At 38.3% G+C, this 22,181-nt stretch overlaps 1 pseudogene; it reads right to left on the minus strand.

Annotated features, from left to right (window-relative positions):
- The window catches only part of LOC119515246, a 77,420-nt pseudogene extending 56,671 nt beyond the window's left edge, over nucleotides 1-20,749 (minus strand).
- Nucleotides 20,750-22,181: the final 1,432 nt, after the last annotated feature.

Here is a 22,181-nt window from a genome sequence, read left to right on the forward strand (position 1 = left end):
CATAGCCTGGAGGCCCTCTCCACTGTTGGTGTTTATTAAAAAAAAAACAAAAAACTTCTTACAAGACATTTAGAAGATGGGTATGTTGGAGAGGGCATCTCTTTTCCTCAAGCCAAATCTTTATTTTTATGGACTTTGTTTTCATTGTAATTGAGAGGTAGATGAATTCCTCAGCTACACCAAACATTTAAGAAATCTATAAATAAAAGTCAGAAGTTTTCTTTGTGTCTAATCAACATGTTGCCTAAAATAAGATACTTTTTACAATCCCTACATTTTACGAAAAATTACGTTGCTAAAATCAGGCTGCATTCTGCAGCTATAAATCTTCTTCTTCTTAGAAATCTGATTCACTACCTCCCTCTAGGAATTAGAATAAAACTACATGCTTCTCCTCTCTACTATTTTTTCAGTAACCTAAAAGTTGCCAACCTCTTTTGTGTTTGTGATATTTCTTTATGCTTAGATTTTATGAGCAGCCACTCTCTCTAGAAATCAATTCTGCATTATGAATTCACTGACTGTTCTGGGGAAGACAAGCTTGAAACAAAGATTTACTAATTTGGGGAGAAAATTATTCCCTCAAAATAGAACAGAGATGCTTTCACAAATAGTAAAACGACAATTCAAAAGTAAAATTTAGCATTAAACTCCTAAATTAGATATATCATCAAGTACAAAGTACAAATAAAAGACTATGCAAATAAAGTTGGTTGATTTGTGCAACTTTTGTCAATTTATTTCCTGTTTTCTGTTCCCAGTTGCCATAAACACTGCTACTGACATTACATCTCTAAATCTGAACTCACTGAATATAATAAAAGAGTTGGAGTACAAACAGAATTTTCTGTTCTACACAAATAACTCACTAAAGATATTTAAAGTACACTACGGGAAACCTTTAAAATGATGAAATCCATTTACTATCAATTGGGCAGACTAATATAATAAAAGAAGCCCAGTACATATACCTTCATTCAAGGGCACACTTATCATGTCAAAAGAGGCATTCTTCTAATCAAAGACTTACCTGTCCTCTTATTTCAATTTTATTTTAACAATTTGCCACTTAAATGGCAGCCAAGGCAGGGCTGCTGGTTAAGGCTGTGCGGCAAGCCAAGAATCAGGAAGTTTGCACTCCTTGTAATCATTCAAACTCAAACTAAAATATTCGAAGCATAAGCACTGAGTGGTCTTCACCAATGTATGTTGAGACTGTAATTCCCAGGCAGTCAGAGCCAGGGACAATATGGAGACAGAGATCCTGAGTGTACCTCATGGAGGGTGAAAGTCAAGAGAGAACCAAAGTGTTCATCCACCTGTAAACTGTGGATCACCTGGTTCTCAAGCTGCACATTTAACATTGTGCAAAATCTCTATTTATTGTTAATTTTTGGCAAGGAGATACCTCTAGGGAAAAGCTCCCCAGCCTGTGATAAAAAAGACAAAAAATTTTGAAGCATGGCATCTTCTAACTCCTAAAAGCGTATAGATACGGAAGCAAGTGAAATATTGTCTCAAGATAATTCATTCATTCATTCACTTTACAAATAACCACAGGGAGATGTGGAGTATATTGTATACCAGGCACTGTTCTTTTTGTTGACAATACATTGGAAATACAACAAAGTACCTGTGTTGTCCTTCAAGTGTGTGTGTGTATAAGGAGATGTTTGGAAAAATGGATTTAGTTCTTTCTCTGAATTTCACATGCTTTGGAGAAAATTTTACCGCTGGAAGTGACAGGGATTTGTTCTATGATGGTAACCCTGTTTTCTTGGTCTTTGTGTTGTAGTATCTAATATGACAGTGTCCAACAGACAGTAACAAGCAAACAAATGAGCCAATGAGATCAAATCATACAGTGGTATGCACTATGAGGAAAGCAGTGATGGCCAAGAAATTGCCTAGAAAACTGCTGGAGTTGGGTGGTCACAGAAGGCCTCTCTGGGGAGGCAACACCTGAGCTATAGACCTGAGTGACAAGAAGCTGTGAGTCATGTGAAGAACAGGGGGAAGAGGACAAACCAGGCAGAGGAAACAGCAAGTGCAAAAGGCCTCAAGGCCACAATGAGCTTGGTGTATTTTGCCAGTGTGGCTGGTGCCCAGTGACAAAAGAGAAGTGATACCAGGTCAGGTGAGAGAGGTAATGGCCAGAGGTGCACGGCACCATCAGCCTGGATGAGAGCTTGGGTTTTCTTTTTAAGTGTCATGGCAAAGCACCAGAGGGTTTTGATTTTGGAAATGACATGATATGATTTGAAAGTTTGGAAAATCACTCAGGCTGCTGTGCCAAAGTATATTTAAAAGGGACATGGAAGAATAAGAGAGGAGGCGATTGCAATGGTCCAGGCAAGCAAAGATGGCGGCATGTACAAGAACTATGGCAGTTGCGCCGGTTTGAAACTAGTATGGACCCCTAAAGAGCCATAATCATTTAACCCAATCTTACTGGGTAGAATGTTTTGATTGAGTGTTTTCATGGAGATGTGACTCACCCAACTGTGAGTGACACCTTTGACTGGGTTATTTCCATGGTGGTGTGGACCCGCCCATTGAGGGTGGGTCTTGATTAGTTCACTGGACTACTTAAGAGATCTCAAGAGCCAACACAGAGGCTGACAATCAGAGATCCTTAGAGATGACTGGAGATGCGGATAGAAGGATGTTTGGAGATGCAAAGCTAAGAGACGAAGTCCAGAGTTTGCCCCAGAGAAGCTAAGAGAGGACTCTCTGATGCTTAGAGAGAAAGCCACTGGAATCAGAAGCTGAAAGCAACACAATCCAGGAACAAAGGACAAGCAGACGCCAGCCACATGCCTTCCCAGCTAACAGAGGTGTTCCAGAGGCCACCGGTTGTTCTTCAGTGAAGTATCCTCTTGTTGATGCCTTGGTTTGGATACTTTTATGGTCTTAGGAATGTAAATTTATAACTAATAAATCCCCTTTATAAAAGCCATTCCATTTCTGGTATTTTGCATAAAGGCAGTGTTAGCAAACCAGAACAGTGGTGAAAATGTAAAGGTCAATGCATGCAAGATTTACTTTATTTTAGCAACAAAAGTGACTTTTTGTTGATAAATACCATGTCACACATGAAGAAAAGAAGCATTCAGATATTTCTGGCTTAAGAAAGACAGTTTTGGTGCTGTTCTACCTAATCTATTCTGTCTATTCTATCAAGTGGCAAACGAAAAGTTAACAAGTTTGCATTCATGTAGTCTTTCTCCTAGTGCTGATCAGCCTATATTTCAACAGATTTCACATAATGCAACATATTTCAAATAAGAATGCTCTATTTCTCTTACGGTAATAAAAGACTGTGATTTATGTGACTGTTTAAATTTTTCAAATAAAAGTTTGACAGTCATCACGAGACACGAGCAATTTCATCTCCCAATGCATTCCTTTAAATGACATTGTGTTGAACAGGAAGGCAACCAAAATGATGCGTGCTCTGGCCATAAATTACGGAAATGAGAATATGTTCTCCATGTAGAGCTGATCAGCACTGTACAACAGGAGACATGCCATGAAAACTGCTAGTGGGAAAGAAATGTACATGTTAGGTGGACCCATGGGTCTCCTGAACCACCTAGAGCTTCTAGATGAGAAGGTGCTCTGCACATTTGAACTGGATGTTTCCAAAATGCTTTGTTCATTGCTTGACTGCCTGGCAAGCTCTCCGGAACAGTGCCCTGGAATAGAAATAAAATGCATGTCACATATATAGATTTACATTTTCTAGTATAAGTATTTAAAAGTAAAAAGAAACTGGTGAAATTAACTTTAACATCATCTTCTATGTAACCCAATGTGTCCAAAACACTATCACTTCATCACTTAATCAAAATAAAAATTATTGAGATATTTTTCTCTTTTTTGGTACTGAGTCTTTGAAATATGCTATGCATTTAACACTTAAAGCACATTCCAACTGGACTAGCCAAATTTCAGGTGATCAATAACCATATGTAGCTAAAGTCTACTGTATTGGACAGCACAGTACTAGAATTAAACATTACGTGTGTGTGTGTGTGTGTGTACAGTGCTAGCAACAATTTACTCTAAAATGAATGAAAGGGAAATAATTAATGTCAGATCTTAGACATGATCCATGTGTAATTCATAAATAGGCAGCTAATAACTGTCTCAAAGATCAGAAATAATACAGACAAGAGTAAGAGACTTAACCTTTGAGAAAATATAACCAGATTTTAATGAATCATAACCTCATTTAGGCTGTTCTTTGCAGCTTCAACTCTTCTTTATTACACTGGAAACAAAAGGAGGAGCACAGGGAAACGAATAAAAATGAAAGCTGAAGTTTTGGCCTCCATGGGGTTTTGTCTGTTTGTTTTCCTTGGTTTGTTTTTCATTAGTCCAGGATGAAGCTGTAAAGTTTGATAAAATACCACTGAGATATTTTTCAGTGCTCCTGAATGTCTATTTCTGGACTTAGACTTCCATGTTTAAATGATTATAATTATAAAAATGTATGTTTCTCAAGGAAGAGAATCTGTATGACAAACCTGCCACTAGAAGCCAAGGGAAGCATTTTGGTTTTTCCAGGCTGCAGATAAGACCATGGGGTGGAGATGGGAGTGGTAGGGGAGTGAAACGAGCCCTTTGGCCCTGCAGTGGAGCCAGGTATGACATGCATCTAGACAGCACCTGCTTACAGGAGCCCGTCTCTGACAGTAGAGGCTCTGCGTGAGCAGCATTAGCATCACCATAATAACGTGCATCCTGACATGGGAACATTGACCCGAGTCTTTTTATACTGAGAGCTTTTTTCACCCTTTTATGCAAGGTGACATGCCTTGGCAATGCTAATTTAATTATTTTCCAAAGTCAACCTAAAAGTCACATTTAAAATTATAATTTATTGAAACTGCTGTAACTCTTGCTAACTATGGATTGATTCAGTGACAGGGAAACACATGGACCCTTCTGAACTAAATAAACCTGCAAAGACAGAAAGAAAGAAGGTGTCCTGGGGAGACACTTCCTTAGCATGGAGGAATAATCCGTGGATCTTTTCAATGACAAAATCGGATTTTTAAATTGGAGAAGGCCTTTTCTCCCTAAAGTAAAACTAGGGAAATCACATTTTCTAGGAGCACAGCTAAAGCTATCACTAACTTTCTAGGGCATGGAAGATACTCACAGCATAATAGAGGTGACTGACAATAATTTAGAAACATAGTTTTTTGGATTTCCCAGACTGGCAGGTAAATGTCTGAATAATCAAGGACATAAAGATTAAGGGCATTTGTTCTTCTCAATCAAACCAACATTCAAAAGACAAATAAATAAATGAATACACATATAAGTTTATAAATAAATAGAGTACTCAGACTGAAATACTAGCCACATTTTTAAGAGCTTTTGATTTCATGAGCGTTTCACGGGGAACTGGAAGTTTGCAAAGGTAAAAGCATAACATGATGGCTAACTTACCTGGGTGGGGAGAGAGTACTCTTCACCCTCCCTTTTCATGTTGAACTGTACCTACTTCATGCTTTTAAAGGCTATAGGATCCTTTCCATACTCACTGTCGCATTTCTTTAGATGGTTGTATCTGTGGGCATGGTGGGTTGGACTGAAGATTTCCTTCTTCTCCCCAACTCCTTTCCAGGAAGGAAGCCACTGGGCAGATGTGTGCATGCAGCCAGCAGCTGAAGTATGCAGCAGGTAGAGAAACTGCACTCTGCTTTGATGCAGAGATAAACCAGCACATCCAAGCTTATCTTCAATTCATCCTGTGGGAAGTTAAGGACACATACAGCCATGGACCCAGCTAATTCTACAGAATTTTTTCTAAAAACAGAAGTTAATTATTTTCATAAGGAAAATCTTGACATCAAAGAATCATTTTCAATGAAGCAAGAAACATTGAATTAAAATCAGTTTGAATTGAGTGCTGAGTTTTGTTTAGTTTTCACTATCGGGGACGATGATCTGCAAACTTTAAAATGATAAGCATGGGAGAATCTAAGATGGTAGCTAGGTGAGACAGGGCAAAAAAACACCTCCATGAAAAATACTAGATAAAAGCCAGAAAGTGTCCCAGAACACCAGTTCCAGCAATGTACTAGCTGGACAAGGTCTGCTAAATCCACAGGGATCATGCATTTGGTGAACCTGGGAGTCTGCATTCTGAAACGACAGACTGGGAACGCTCCTGCATGGCCCGGTGGCCCAGAGCTTCCCTGGAGGACCAGCACACACTTGTGACATGGCACAGCCTTCCCTCAGCAGAGATCCTGGAAGAGCATGGCTGAGAAGGGGGACCCGCTTGGAAATCCCAGGGACCCTACTCCAATACCAAGGACTTGTGGGTCAGCAGCAGAGACAATCTGTGGCAAGACTGAAATGAAGGCTTCGACTCTTGCAACAGCCTTAAATCTCCAGGAACCCCTGGGAGGTTTGATTATTAAAGCTGCCCTGCCACCCTAACCACCCAGACACACACCCCACATTCAGGGCGGACAGCACCAACACCACACCCAAACTTAGTGCAGCAATTGAACCCCACAAGAATCAGATCCCCACACACCACAAAGACAAAGTTGGGGAGAACTGACTTGAGGGAAATAGGTGACTCGTGGACGCCATCTGCTGGTTAGTTAGAGAAAGTGTATGCCACCAAGCTGTGGATCTGGCAAATTAGAGATTGGTATTTTTTATATCCTGAAAGAACCCTATCAAGTAAAGCAAATTCCAAGAGGCCAAAAACAACAGAAAATTTTAAAGCATATGATAAAACCAGACAATATGGAGAACCCAAACCCAAACACCCAAATCAAAAGATCAGAAGAGATACAGTACTTGGCGCAATTAATCAAAGAACTAAAGACAAACAACGAGAGCATGGCACAGGATATGAAGGACATAAAGAAGACCCTAGAAGACCATACAATGATAAGCATGAAATAAAAGCCTTTCCATTCACAAATATTCTTTGCAATGCACAATTTCAAGCCACTCCTAAGGGCAGCTTTGAACCACAACCTTGCGTTAGGGCATTGATTGCTTTGGGGAGAAGAAGTTACATTTTATCAGGATATAAGATGGAACTGATCACACCTATTTCCCTTTATTCTTTTCCTTCTCTGGGATATCCATGGCAATAACATCAATGACTTCTTGGCCCTTAAGCTGGGAAGTCTCTGTTGACTGCTAATTAATTATAGTTGTGAATTTCTTATAAATGATCATTCAGTCTCTACCTGAACACCACAAGGGACAAGCAGCCACTCTCATGATAATGTTCTTCCCCCATGGGAAGGCTCCATTCATTAGAAAGTTTAAGCTTTTTCCATGGCAAATTGTTCCTTCATGTAACTTTCACTTACTGGGCTTAATTCTAAACCTCTGTGTAAGAAAGATACAGTTTAAGGGGAAAGGCAGAATCACAATTAGTGAAGAATTGGCTATTGAAAGTGGGCATATGACTGTGTGCAGTAGACTTGAGAGCTCCCAAAAGACCCAGAAAGGTTGGAAAGATTGCTTGGAGGAGGACAAGCCTAGATAAGCAGAAGAAAAGTAGGGGACCTCCCTGGACACAGCAGAAGGAAGAGCAGAGACAATAGACAATTGTAGGGATTTAGATAAACTGCCTGTCAAACACAAAAGTAGTCACCTGTGATAAAGGCAAAGCATTTTTTTTTTTTCTGACACTAAAGTGCTCTGTGCTGCATTTAAATATCTGACAGGTCTAAAACATTATAAAATGATATTTCTTGAAAAATATTTTAATGCAAGTATCTTATTAAGTATGATTATTAATAATAATTACTATTAATTATGTTTTATTTTGCAATTAGCTTTATGATTGCCCTGGACAGCTGCATACATCAACTTCATCCAATTTCAAATTTCTTTGTTATATCTGCAAAACCTTTTTTTCCTTTTTGTCTTTTCATATCCAAAGCTTACATTTCAAATGTATTTGACTTTTTTCCTTCAATACCTGTCAATGGTGGATACCCTAAATTCCTTATTTTACTGTAAACTTTTGGGGAATCATGTTCACATGTAGCCAATCTGCTTTTGATTTAAAAGGCTCATTCTAGCCCCAACTCCAGTCTTTCCAGCTGGCATGACAGCAGCCGTGATAACCACAAATATACCCTACTAAGGCACTTCTTCTGCTATGTTCAAAAAGATGTCAAGCAGCTTTCTAAAACCCTACTTTTCAGTTTCTCTTACATTCAAAGTCAAATGGCCAATAATATCTCAAGGAGGTTGGCAGAAATATAGATACTTACACTGAGGAAATAATAGAAAATTGAAATGAAACATTTGGCTCTCAAAGAGTTTTTGGCAACTTGGGTATAATCGAACAGCATTTAGGTTCAGAACACCTACATTTGAATCCTAGTTCTGCCATTAACTATGTTACGTGAACTTGGTCAGTCACTTTAGTCCTCTAAGCGTCTATTTCCAGATCTGCACACTGCAGAAAATTATAGCAGGGGTTAAGTGAAAACTGTAGAAAAGGGGCCTGCAGTGTGCCTAGCATATTGTAGCCATTTGCAAGAATTCTTGGTTCCTTTGTTCATTTATTCACTCATACATCTCCACCAATGCAAATAAAATAAATGCACAGTTCCTTCTAAATTTTTTTGCATCTAAGTAAAATTACAGAAGTGGAAATAAGGGTCTGTGTAGAAAGTGTGTGGAAATATAAAATGTATGGTTGTTACAGCCTTTTCTTCTGACTTCTGGTGAGTGGATTAGGCCATTGGCTCCAGGGAGAAGTTTTTAAGCAAAGTCGCTGTATCTTTTGTTCTTATACTGATATTTGGAACTTGGGAGGAAATCCTTTAGGTCCTCTTAGGAGGGTTTTGGGTAATCCAATGCCAGGCTGTGTGTGGAAAGGCTTACACTGAGTTTCACATATGGGGAGAGGTTGACAATTTTTCTAAGGAAATGTTGTGTAATATGGTTGCCCACAGGCAAATATTCTCATTTCTAAACCATTTCACTTGCTTTTGCAAGTCAGATAGAACTCACAAATGCTGACCATAATGGTAACTTTCTCCCCTAATATGTGATCCACCTTTCCATTTATCATCCAATTCTGAATGTAATTTTACTCTTTTGTTTGTTCTACAAATTTCAGAATATTATTGCCTTGGGATCTCAAATCTGATCTGTCCCCCATTTTCTGAACTTTAAATTACATTAGCTGTTCCTCAAACATTGATCCCAAAGACTTTATCTTTATTCTTTTATTATTCATTGTAGAGCCCAGTTCTTGAACCACCTCAAACAGCAAATGCATCCATCAATAAACTTTAGTTTAAGATTTTGCACCTCTCAAGGTTGCACTACTCCAGAATTTAAGACTTTTTCAAAAATATACTTGATACTAATCTTTATACAAACATATATATATATATGGTCAAACATTCACACTCAACTTCTATATAAATTTATGGCAGGAGAAATAGTGTATATACATTTAACATTATGTAATTTTAGAAATTAAATGGAACAATTATACAGCTAATCTTAAAACCTCTGAAACCTTGAACTAATTCATCTAGCCTCCTAAATCATCACACTTTACCTCTAGAACCTTAAATGACTACTGTTTTGTTTTATTGTCTTTTTAATCTAGACTAAAAAAAAAGTTAAAGAATTGAGTGTCCTTTTCTTTCTTTCCTGGTCTATAGAACAACTCGAGTTGTAGGACTAGGCTTTTGAATGCTTCCAGAAATCTTCCCCCAAATGATCCCCTCTGAACCTGCCTCCACAGCCTTAAGAAGTTAGGAATGGATTTTATCTCAGCCAGGCTGACAATGATAAGATTTCACAAGGGAAGAAGGACTGACCACCCACAGTCCTGCTGTCTCAGAAGCAAAACTAGCCAGACATGCAAATACCACTATCACAGTGTAAGTAGCATCTCCAAACTGACTGTCCTGTTGAGTGGCAGGCCTGCAGGGAGTGTTATCTAATTATCAAAGAACAGGAAAGAAAGGAGAGCACACACATTTTCACTTAAATGTGGGCAGTTTTTACCATTGAGCCTGTTGTAGGGAAAGGGAGAATATAGACTTATTTTTGCACTGTTTTATTCTTGGAGCCAGTATACCCCAAGTGGCATATCTTCTGCAATTTAATTTACTTTTTTCTTTCAAAGATTGCCTGAAAGATGCTAAACTGAGGATCTCCCCTGGAAAACCACATGGGGGGCTGGATAGGTATGTCTGCATGGGCATGAACACAGCCAAAAGTGACAGGGTGGCAAGTGACAGCCCTACTAAAACAAACAAGTAAATAAGTAACCTACCATCCACGTCTGGGGACCCTCGTTTCTACTTGCTTCCTTATCCCCCACCCCTATTATTAAATGAGTCAAAGGGTTAGAAAAACTCCAAATGTCTCATGTCGTGTTAAGTAAGATGTTAATTCATCTTTGTCTTGTTGCATTTTGCACAAACGAAGTCCTGAAAAAATAGCATGCTGGCACTGAGAGAAGTGAGAAGTTTGGAGACATATCATAGTCTACCAAATAATCCTACAAGTTGGGAATATGTTATGCCTTAGCCCAGCACAGCACAACACAGCACAACACAGCACACATTTAGCAAGAAATTTAGTTGCTGAGAAACACAAGACTCTCCCCTTTGCTCCTGATCAGTTTGCTGGAACAACACATACTTTGCAGTTAGTAAATGGCACATTTTTAGTTTTATAAATATTTGTGTCTAATCATGTGCTGGTAGAACATGATGAAACCTTTGTCACCTAACCTTCCAAAAGTGTCTAAAATATCCAAAGACCATTGCCAGAATACTCATGCATTCAACAAAAGTAATCCAGAAACTATACATTGACACCATTTCAGACACAATAATTTTTAGGAGTTTTCTTCTTACACCATCATCGTGTTTACTGTGTTCAAAGTGTTTCCAATTTTACCTCCCTGCTATTTAACCTTATAGATACTATTTTTACTTTTCCCCATGTTTCCTGGATGACTGATGTCCTTACCATCTTCAGTTAGTCATATCCCACGATCTCAGGTCCTCCTGAAGCATACTCTTCTAATTCTCGGATGCTTGAAAAATAATGACGATTGAGACCATGATGAATTTCTGAGGCTAAAGTCCTGTCTTTATCAATAAGAGCACAGTTACTCTCATGAATCACCCCAAACTACCTCTTGCATTTGGTGGCTGAGAGCCCAGAGGGCAAACTTTAGAGCAGCCTTTTTTGAGTTACCGACTTAGGAAGTGGGAAGGATGTGAGTTGTTTTGATCATAGCACTCATTTAGAGCTCATTTCCCACTTAGATTACAAATCTGTCCTATTCTCCTAAACTAGTCAGCTAAAATTAAAGTGGCTTTTCTAATTAACTCATCGTATGGGGGAGTCATCACTTGCAAGATCTTGCAAAATCCTGTGTTTAACTCCACTGAAAGCCAAGGTCCTCATCGGAAGCTCAAGACCAATTTAGGGACCACTTCAACAGTTTACCTGTCGATCAGTGGTGATGAAAATACAAATGCCCACATCCTCTTACTTTCCAGCCTCTGCATACCTCAGCTCCTCTGAGCCTGTGTGTCCTTTGCACTTTCCAGAGATAACCCAGCAGAATCCTTGGGGACCCCCACTTTACAAGGCTTATCATTGCAATACATGGGTTCATAAACACCAAGGGGGCAAAACATGTCAACGTGTCTTCTGAAGGACAACGACATTCACATTACAATGCACAAGGCTGGTGGTTGCCTAATCCTCAACATCTGTATTTCATCATACACCCAGACAAGTAACTTTTGGTAAAGATAGAAGGATCCAGACTCTGTGAAAAAGAACAATGGAAGCCTCATGCTGCTATCAAATAAATTATAGTAAAATAAGTCTCCCTTTGTTTTTTTAATAAGAAATAAATGTTGTTCTAAGAAACACAAGGACAAGGAGTTCCCCATGCAGAACAAAACACAACTAAAGGAGAGAAAGTGGATGACTCACATGCCAGAGAATGGCAACACCCTCATGTCAGGCAGTGCCCCGCAGCTGGCTCTGTGAGATGGGTTTAATCAAATGTGTCCCTGCATTTTTTGCTGTACTCCTTTCACTCATCACATTTCTAGCTACAGTATTATAAGTTACAGGAAAAAATAGAAGAATTTATAGTTCTCTAGCCTCACAGTTGTTATTCTGAATTTTCTCTATAGAGCTTTACATATATGCACACACACACTATATTGCAAATTGATGCTACAAATATTAAAATTAGTTACTAGTTATAGCTGGCTCTCAAATACCAGGATTGATTAATGTTGAGTTTGCATTTCTAAATTATATTTATATTGCTATATTCTATACTATTATTTTACTATTATTTACCTTTTATATATATTGCTATATAATTCTAGTATAATATAGTATATTACTATACACTATACTGCTGTATTCTATATATTTCTATTTCTGTAACCTGCTTCTTCCTCTGTTTGAGATTAAAGAAGAACTTCAGAAATTGAGAGACTTTCTGACACATAATTTACCACATAATTCTATTCTGTTCAATGAGAAAAACAAATAGACATCGTAAGGTCAAAGACAGCTGAAGAAGATTCAGTGTGGAACTTCTCTGTCATTGTTAGATACAAAGCATTTTAATCTTCCCTTATTATCCTTTTATCAGAGTCTTTAGATATTAATGAATAATTATCAGGTGGCTTCTCTGTATCAGACACTGTGATAAATGCTGCTGGGTGAATCCTTGGTATATAGGATACACCCAGAATTCCACTCCTAGTAATAAATAGAAAAACGGGGTAACTTGAAATTGTAAGTGGCTTGGTTTAGCCATGTTACTCCTGACATGACCTGACAGCCTAGGAATTGGGGAGAGGCATAATAATTGGCAGTTGTGGCCTATTATGTCAAAAGGTGCTAGCATTTGACTTACACTACAGAATGAAGGCTATTTCTGAATTCCCGGTGGGGAAATCCTAGTGTGTCAGAAATTATTTTGAGTAAAGGAACAACCATATGTCAAGATCAGTTGGCAGTTTCACATTAAAATGGCTTATTGAACACATACATTTATCTTTCCTCTCTCCAAAAATCCCATAAGAGAAGAAAAATAGAAAAGAAGGCAGCAATGGAAAACTTAGAGGGGTTCCATCAACAGGCTGGAACAATGAGGAATTTGCAGAAGATACAAAGCAGATGTGGGGCCAAAAAAAGATGAAGAATCCACAGCACAACTCAGGTTTGAGAGAGAATTGTTTTTTTAAAAAGTAAAATATCTCATCAAAACTTTAGATTAACCCCACTTAAAGCTACAGAAGCAGTGATAAGACGCAGTGGGGGGTTTGTGGTAACAGGGCAGTCCCACTCCCCAACGTAGCTGATGACTAAGGCATTTGCCCTCGGGCTAAAATTGAAAGACAGTCTTTTAAAATAAAATTGGGAATCTGCCCAGTCATAATTCCAGAGTTATACTAGGGCTGCAAGAAAGGAGGCAATGTTCCAGGCAAACTTCTATCACTACAAATGACAAGACAGCCCTTCTCTGACATATCCTTAAGGCAAGCTCTCCATCCATCTAGAGGAAGCCTACCTTGTCACCAACACACTCCGTCACTCCCTCTCCATCTGCCCTTCTTCAGAGCCAGGGAGCTTGTAATTACCTCCCGAGAACAATTTTATTTTTCCTATATGTGTCAAGTATAACTACTTCAATTATTGATACTGATAAATCAAACCATCATTAGCAAGTGTAAATTGATAGGTCAGAATAATCAATTGAAGAAACCAGTATGCAAGAGAGACACAAACTGAACAAATGAACTTATCCAAAAGAAGAGAGATAATCCAGAGCATAGAACATAACTATAAAATAAGTGTAATTAGTCTACTCAGAAAAATAACAGTAGATATCAAACTTAGAGGACTAAGATGACTGCAATATGCAGATGAAAATCTCCATTTGGAAGCAGGCTTTTCTCAAACAATTCCTCTGTGTTGACTCTTCTAGAAATTTACCCACTCAGCCTTAGACCCTTCATACTTTAGAGTATAACATTGTTTAAAAGATACTGTCACCTTATAGACCAAATGTTGAGATAAAATATAATGTGATATATTCCTATGCAGCACTCCCTAGTCTTTATTGAATGTTAACTCCTAGCCAAATGTTTTTCAAGTACTCTACTCCGTCACGTCTGTCAGGAGCCCAGGATTCCTTGCCGTTTCAGCGGAGAAGACTATACATAGTGATAAGTGATGCGAAGGCTGTACACATGTGCTGTTTTCACCAAGGTAATCTCCAAGTTGCTGAGTCTTAAATCTGCTTCGGCTCAAAGTTCAATGGAACAGTGCACTGTTTGGGATTCCCAGAGATCCCGAATATTTGAATTTCTTTCCTTTGTGTGATAATAGCAGTTGCTTGTATCCAAAAAAAAAAAAGTTTCAAAACCAGGAATTGTATTCTTTCCTTGAAATAGAATTATGGATCCTCAGCTTGGGAATATATTAAAGATGATCTAGGACTGTAGTTTGTAAATGTTAATATACATAAGAAGTTCCTTAAAGATATATGAATATTTGGAGGAGCACAGAAACTTTGCATGTTATGGTGTTGAGTTTTAATGTTCTGTCTTGATGAAACATCTGTAAAGATGAACCAAGACTCTTTTTCCACAATTTTCATAGCTGATTTAATATCCCTTTTAATTACACTTCCAAGAGTTAAAAAAAATCAATTTATCTGAGGACCAAGGGACATGTCCTTCCATTCTCCCTGGTAGGTTTATGTGTTAAATATCAGACAAGGTGATGGATGACAAGACACAAAGTTTCTTGCAAGTTGAGATTTTATCTGCCTTCTTCATACCCTCCAAGAGAGAAGTTGTCTTTTTAATTTATTTATAAGTAGAGAAGAAAGAGAAGGGCCCACTTGCTTCTTTCCTTTTTCTCTGGTAGGTTTAAAATTCTGATTATGGCTTTGGCTCAGTGGCCAGATAAGGGTCAGAGGTCAGGGGAGGAGGATGGCTGTCTCCATCAAGGAGAGGAAGAGGAGGGACCCATTGGCTGTGTGCCTGAAATCTCTAACCACCAATCCTCAGATAATAATCCTGACCCTGGTCTCCCAACTCCCAGCATTCTCCGGCCCATTTGGTAACAGGTGATGTTCCCCAGTGGAATTAGGGTACTCTTACAGATCCTGGCTCTTTCCTTACAGTTATTCATTGACTATGATACCTAAAAGGGTACAACCTCAATCATTTCCAACATTGACAGGGGCATGTGGCATGCAGCCTGTAAGTTAATTTAATAATCAGCTGAAATCTTTCCCAAGGTATACTGATAGTGAGTGAATAAACTACACACATATAGCAAAAGGGTGGTCCATACTATTGTCTCCCTTATGCTGTGCCCTGACAAATCATATCCACTAAGTGTGGTGACATTTGGTATCACCTTCCAACCACAAGACTCTTAGGACAGAGCACTGACTTCCCCAAGCTGCTTCCTTCCAATTCTACGGAGTTTGTTCTTCACTATTAGGGTCACTTTACCAGTGGAAATATTTATGCAATAGTTTAAAAGGTAGCTGCTACGTGAGCCACAGTAAAATTTTTATACTGAAATATTTTATATGGTCTTCTAGTATTTTCTCTTTTTTGGAGAGAAAAATTCAAACAGAATGTAAACATTTAAAATCTAGAATTATATATATAGCATTAGAACAGGAAGACAGCTTTCAGACAACCACTGTGATTGCAAATGGGAAAAATGAAGCCAAAAGTAGGGAAGGAACATATGTGGGGTGTGAAGCCAGTCACACCTAACATTTTCACTCTCTCAACTTCCAGCAAGCCATGGGAGAGATGCTTCAGTTATCCTGCTTGGGAATCTGATCTTGTCAACTGTGTTTTTGTACTACCTAAAGCAGTTTATTATGGTTAGGTTTTCTTTGTTGTTGTTGTTTGTTTGTTTTTATGTTTTAAATGGGAAAAATAGGGAAGATTCATAGTGCATTAAGTGAGTCCATGATAAAATTGAGGGAGAGAATCCATGGTTAAGGGGCCTGAGGCAGTTTCCATCATGGGAGTGGGTGGGTACAGAAAGCAGAACTGATGTGATTATAATTTGCATGTAAGTAAGACCCTAGGGTGAATTCAAAGGCAGGCTCTAATAGAAAACTCAGAGATAAAAGAAAGAATATTAATCCTGGAGGGGGAAGATGGGTGTTTGAGAAGGGATGAAGGGATGTCTATCTTGTTAGGTAGGTTGCTAGCCCAGAAAAGAGCTGGGAGGATCCATAACCAATGCTCTCAGCAGGGTAAGGGAGGGAGACAAAGGCCTCTATGTGGTCCAGGAAGTTTTCTAGCATCTGCCCCCGACACGAAAGAAGCAATGGAATGAAACAGGAATTAACAGCCAGGAGGAAGGGACAAAGATCATGACACAGGGGCTGAGGAAGTGGAAAGAAACAAGAATGACCAAAGTGCTTTATTAGGAATGGGTAGAATGTCTTGGCTTCCTAAGACTCCTAGCAAACATCCTTTATTCCAAATCAGGTGCTTGAAACTTTCTCTCAGTTGTTAAGAGCAGATTTAGGTGAAATGCCCCGGATAAGAGGCAAATCAACTCGGGGTCTGAAATTCTTTCAGGATGTGTGTTGCAGAGCCTTCACAGTCTCATGCAGTGGAGTCGAGATAAGAATGAAGATTGGCTCAAAATGATTCCTTTCTGAATGGATCCAATCTTGAGGCTCACCTGGGAGAAAAAAGAAAAAAGAAAAAAAAACAACAACAAACCTTTAAATCCTGACAATACCTCAAGGCATTTCATTCTTCTGTAGAGAAACCACTTCCCTCAATTGGAAAGACCTTGGGAGATAAGCTGCCAATCTTTTATAACTCTTCCATGCTTCTCAGGCTTCCTTAGGTTAGTGGTGATAGGAGCAAAATGGATAATATTTTCAATCTTTTGAGACTGATATTTCTTTCCAAGACAAAGCCCATTATCAGTGATTATCTGCCCGTTATCTGCCAAGATCAAAGAAATTTCCCAATGCATTAAAACAAGAATATCTATTTTATAGTAGTTAAAAGGATGGGACAAACATTCCAGGCTATTTGCTGTAGAACCACCTCTTTAGGAATACAACCACTATTAAAGAGCAGAGATTTTTTTTGCACTGATATGAAAAAATATTTTACCTCTGCAAACTGTAAGAGCTGAAAAGAACTTGAAGGAATATTTCAGTTTGAGGGTCAATTTGAGCCGCTAAAAAGAAAAATTGGCAAGTGGAGGTTATGTATGAATTGTTACACTTTTAAAAAATTTTTTATTTGCTCTTCATCACACATTTTAATCTTGTTGACTCAGAAGAATCATCTCTCCTGAGATAATATCCAGGCATGGATTCAAATGTCATCTTCTGACTATTGTGAGTACTCTGGATTTGAACATAGTTTGTACGAGATAAAATAATAATGATAATAATAATAATCAAAATGCCAGAAATGAAGATATGCTCCGTAAAAGGCATAGTATTAAAGGCTATTTGCTTATACCCTTGTTATTTTGCTCCACACCTTAGGGATGGGTATATGGAAAATGGAAACAGACCATAACCAGCAGCTCAGAAAATTGTTTAGTCCAAAGCATACTTAACACTTACGGAGAATGGTGCATATGAGTATTTCTTCCTGTTCTCCCCCCAGACTACCTAGCGATTCAACCAGCCAAGGACACCTACATCTTGGCGCACTTGGGTGCCCATGCTTAAGAAACCACAAAGTGAGGTATCAGTGGCTGATATATCATGTCTAATCATATTTCTAGAACAAAAATAAGTATTCAGATTCTCTGACCGATAATAATCGATTCAGATATTTTGAGTAGGCAAAAATAAGTAAATACATAAATAAGTAATTTTTTTTTCTTATCTTTGTAGTTGAGTTTACAAAATGACTTAGGAGCAGGATGCAGCAACACCAGCTCCTATATGTAAATTAGAAAACCTGCCGCTTCCTCCAGGCAGACATAGCTCCTTGGCAGGAAGGGGCTTTTTGCCAGGAAGCCCTGAGTAGAACACGGGCTGGATTTTAAACTTCACACACCCTATTGGCTGGATGTCCCAGTTCAGTGATGCAACTGAATGCAATTGCCCTGCTTAACATATAAAAATCACTCAGGAAATCCATTAATTACCTTTGTGGATTTTTTTAGACATCTCATCTAAGAATGAGTGTATTTGCTTCTTAGAACATTAGTGTGACTAAATAAGAAAGAGAATTTGAGTAGGAGGAAATTTCATTGTCATAGAACACATAACCAGAGCAATTCAAGTTGTATTAACCTACTGTTTTTTTGAAACTAGTTCCAAAAAAACTTTTCCTTTTTCTGTTATGCCCAACTAAACTAAAGGTGAGAGAGATTTTTAGTGAAAACAATGGATTATTTACTTGACATCAGTTGACAGGATTATCAAATAGCCATTCAACCACTTCAAGCAAAAGGATAAAAAAGGACAATATTTACAGCATTTGTGGCTTATATTTTTCCTACTAGATGCTAACTACAATGGACAGAGTCCGTCTTAGAGAAATACAAGCTTTCTTTGAGAAACTTTGAATTTAATATGGGCATTGAGGAACATGGCCTTAGGTGTTTTGTGCTGTTTTGCCTCCCTAAAGGAAGAAAGCACAGAGGAGCTCAAGCTACGGTTTTTACATTTCCCTGTAGGCATCATTTCCTTGAACTGTCTCAATATAGAGTCCATTTTTTTCAGAAGGCAAGCTGAGAGACTTTTTCCCCATTACTCTTGGCAGGGATCTGGATTTAGTCAAACTGGCCACTGTCACCACTTCCATCTAATTAGAACCACCTGCGAGAATTTTGCATCAAAAAGAAAGACACAAAGAGAAGAAGACATCTAATGTTCCTAATAATTACAGCAAGATTTAATCTCAGAGCTCATTTTATATGTTTTAAGCCTGGTAATAAGACTTTCCCAAGCACCTGTCACATGTTTGAAAAATGATTTTCTTTGGATTGGGGCTGGAAGTTTTCATTAATTTTAAATGTATACATGGTGGGTGTGTCAGACAGTAGCTCTTTAAAGAAAAGAAAGTACAATATTTGAAATCTCAGTTGGGGTATCGAAGTATAGTTCAATGAGCTTTCTTTTATTTAGGAAGGTACAGAGGGAGCTGAGCTGATGCTAAATCAAGGAATCTCAATCTAGGGACTCTCTCTCATTGCCCCTTATTCCTTCCAATCCTACCCTCAACATTTTCCTAGGGGGAATTCCTTTCAATCCAGAATTTACTAATTTTGGTCTTATCGTAACAGTGAAACTGTTTTGCAAATCTTGAGGGGAAAAAGTAAACAAAACAGCATAAAATTATGACAGCAGAGGGGGAAGAAAAAACAGCTTTTTTTTTTCCCCTCCATTTTCTGTCATCAACTGCAAAATGTCAAATCCTTCACATGCCTGGTTCTGAATATGAAAAAGTCAACCTGGAGGAAACAAATGAAGTTCTTGCCAGGGAATGAAAAAAAAATGTCATTTGTTACAAATTGTACAAGCATTTATAATTGGACTTTTTGTTATAATGCTAAAATGCTTTGGCATAAAAGAAATTTTTACTTTAAAAAATTACACTGTTTTTTTAAAAATACATCAACTTAAAATTCAAGACTAAACTCCATAAAATAAATATAATTAAACCTTTCATGTATCTTATTTTCTCTTCTCTTTTTCTTATAAACTGAACCAAAATTTGATGTCTAAACAAAGAAAATGCAATCTTCAGAAAAGAAAATATAATCCTAAGTCCTCCCCACAAAAAGCAAAATCTTTTTAACAGTATGAACCCACTCAATTTGCATGAAGAAATTTGCAGCAGAATTTCATTTAACTTCTCTCGGAAACAACAGTAAAAAAATTGTCACTAGTTGTGAAGAGAATGAGTAAATAGCATCAAATGTCTTTATTTCACCTTCAACTTCTCAAGGTCCTTGATTTCCCTTTAAAATCACTTTGTCAGCCTCAAAACACCATGCTTTCTAAGTAGGGGCCAAAAGGGAAGAAGAAGGTATTTTTTGCCTCCTGATGCTATTCAAGAAATGCAAGCTTGACACTGCAAGCACTGGGATTTTGAACCCTCTGGCTATAAAAATGCAGAAGAAATGCTGGCCATAGATTACAACAACTTTTAATGAAGAGCCCTAATGGAATTGTAATCTAGATATCCTTGATATTAATTTTCCTTCAAGAATATTGAAGCTCCTTTAAGGCCAGGGAGTGAAGGAGTTAAAACAGCATTAGACTGGGAAAGAGCAGAGGTAGGCTTGAATCTTGACTCTGCTTTTAACTACCTGAGAACTTTGTCAATCAAATTACATGACCTCTCCCAGAGTTGGCTCACTCATCTGCAAAATTTGCTTGAGCACTCTCACTTCAAAGTCCTTTGAGAACTGAATATGAACAGCAACGCAAAGACATTTGGGTAAATTGTTAAAAGCTACATGAATACAATGTATTGCTTGAATTTTTGTCTTAAATTTTCCCTTGCTTCCAGCTCACCTCACTACCTACATACCCAATGCTGAAACAGGAAGGAGAGAAAAATTCTACGTCGACGTAGGCTCTTGGTCCCTTCCACATGTCCTCATGATAACACTCCTTCTTTGTGCCCTTAGTACCCTCTTTTAAGTTGGATGAGGGGCCCTTGGGCTTCTGCTTCATCTCCCATAACCAACAAAATTCAAGAAATAAGGTTCCCTCAGTAGTCCTTCCTGAAGACATGACATAACCCAATCATATGTTTCACTTATGTTTTATGTTATGGCTCATATCCCAACTCATCCACATCCTGTTATCCCTTTAGTTTGAACCTCATTTCCTTATATTTCTCTTCTCTCTCTTCCTAATTCTGGATACTCAAAACTCATACTTGCTTCTTATTCCAGTTTGCCAATGCTGCCTTTTCGCAAAACACCAGAAATGGATTGGCTTTTATAAAGGAGGCTTATTTGGTTGCAAAGTTACAGTCTTAAGGCCATAAAGTGTCCAAGGTAACACATCAACAATCAGGTACGTTCACTGGAGGATGGCCAATGGCATGTGGAAAACCTCTGTTAAATGGGAAAGCATGTGGCTGGCAACCGCTCTAGAGTTCTGGTTTCAAAATGGCTTTCTCCCAGGACGTTCCTCTCTAGGCTGCAGTTCCTCAAAAATGTCACTCTTTACGTGCTCTTGGGGCGTTTTTCCTCTCTTAGCTTCTCCAGAGCAACAAGTCTGCTTTCAACGGCTGTCTTCAAACTGTCTCTCATCTGCAGGTCCTCTCTCAGCTCCTGTGCATTCTTCAAAGTGTCCCTCTTGGCTGTAGCAAGCTTGCTCCTTCTATCTGAACTTATATAGTGCTCTAGTACACTAATCAAGGCCTACGCTGAATGGGCGGGGCCACACCTTTATGGAAATCATCTAATCAGAGTTATCACCTACAGTTGGGCGGGTCACATCTCCATGGAAACAACCTAATCCAAAGTTTCCAACTTAATCAACACTAATACCTCTGCCCCCACAAGATTGCATGTAAGAATATGGCTTTTTCTGGCGGACATAATAAATATACAAACTGGTACACTTCTCTTTGAAAATCTTTCCTTATGTTTCTTTTATTGAATTTTTACTTGTTGAACAATACCAACAAATATAAAGGGCTTCCCCAAATCCAAAATAATGTCAAAAAGCAAAACCTTGTTAATAGCTGAGTAAAGAGGAAGTTAATGGTAATGGATGGTGATGATGGTACCACAACATCATGAATATAATTAATACCACTGAATTATATATTCAAATGTGGTAAAAGGGGAGAGTTTAGGTAGTATACATGTTACTAGAATAAAAATTGAAACCAACCAACCAACCAACCAAATGGCTGTGTGACACAAACAATGAACCCTAATGTAAACTAAGAACAATAGTAATAGTATAATTATGATAATATTGTTTCATCAGTTGTAACAAAGGGGCCACGCCAATGCAGAGTAGGGAGTAGGGATAACTGGGAGGGGGTGGGGAAGGGTGGTATACGGGAACTCTATTTTCTGCATGATTTTTCAGTAAACCTACAGTTTCTCAAATAAATAAATAGATAAATAAAAACGTGCTTGCT

The sequence above is a fragment of the Choloepus didactylus genome, chromosome 19, assembly GCF_015220235.1.
Source record: "Choloepus didactylus isolate mChoDid1 chromosome 19, mChoDid1.pri, whole genome shotgun sequence".
Classification (NCBI taxonomy): Eukaryota; Metazoa; Chordata; class Mammalia; order Pilosa; family Megalonychidae; genus Choloepus; species Choloepus didactylus.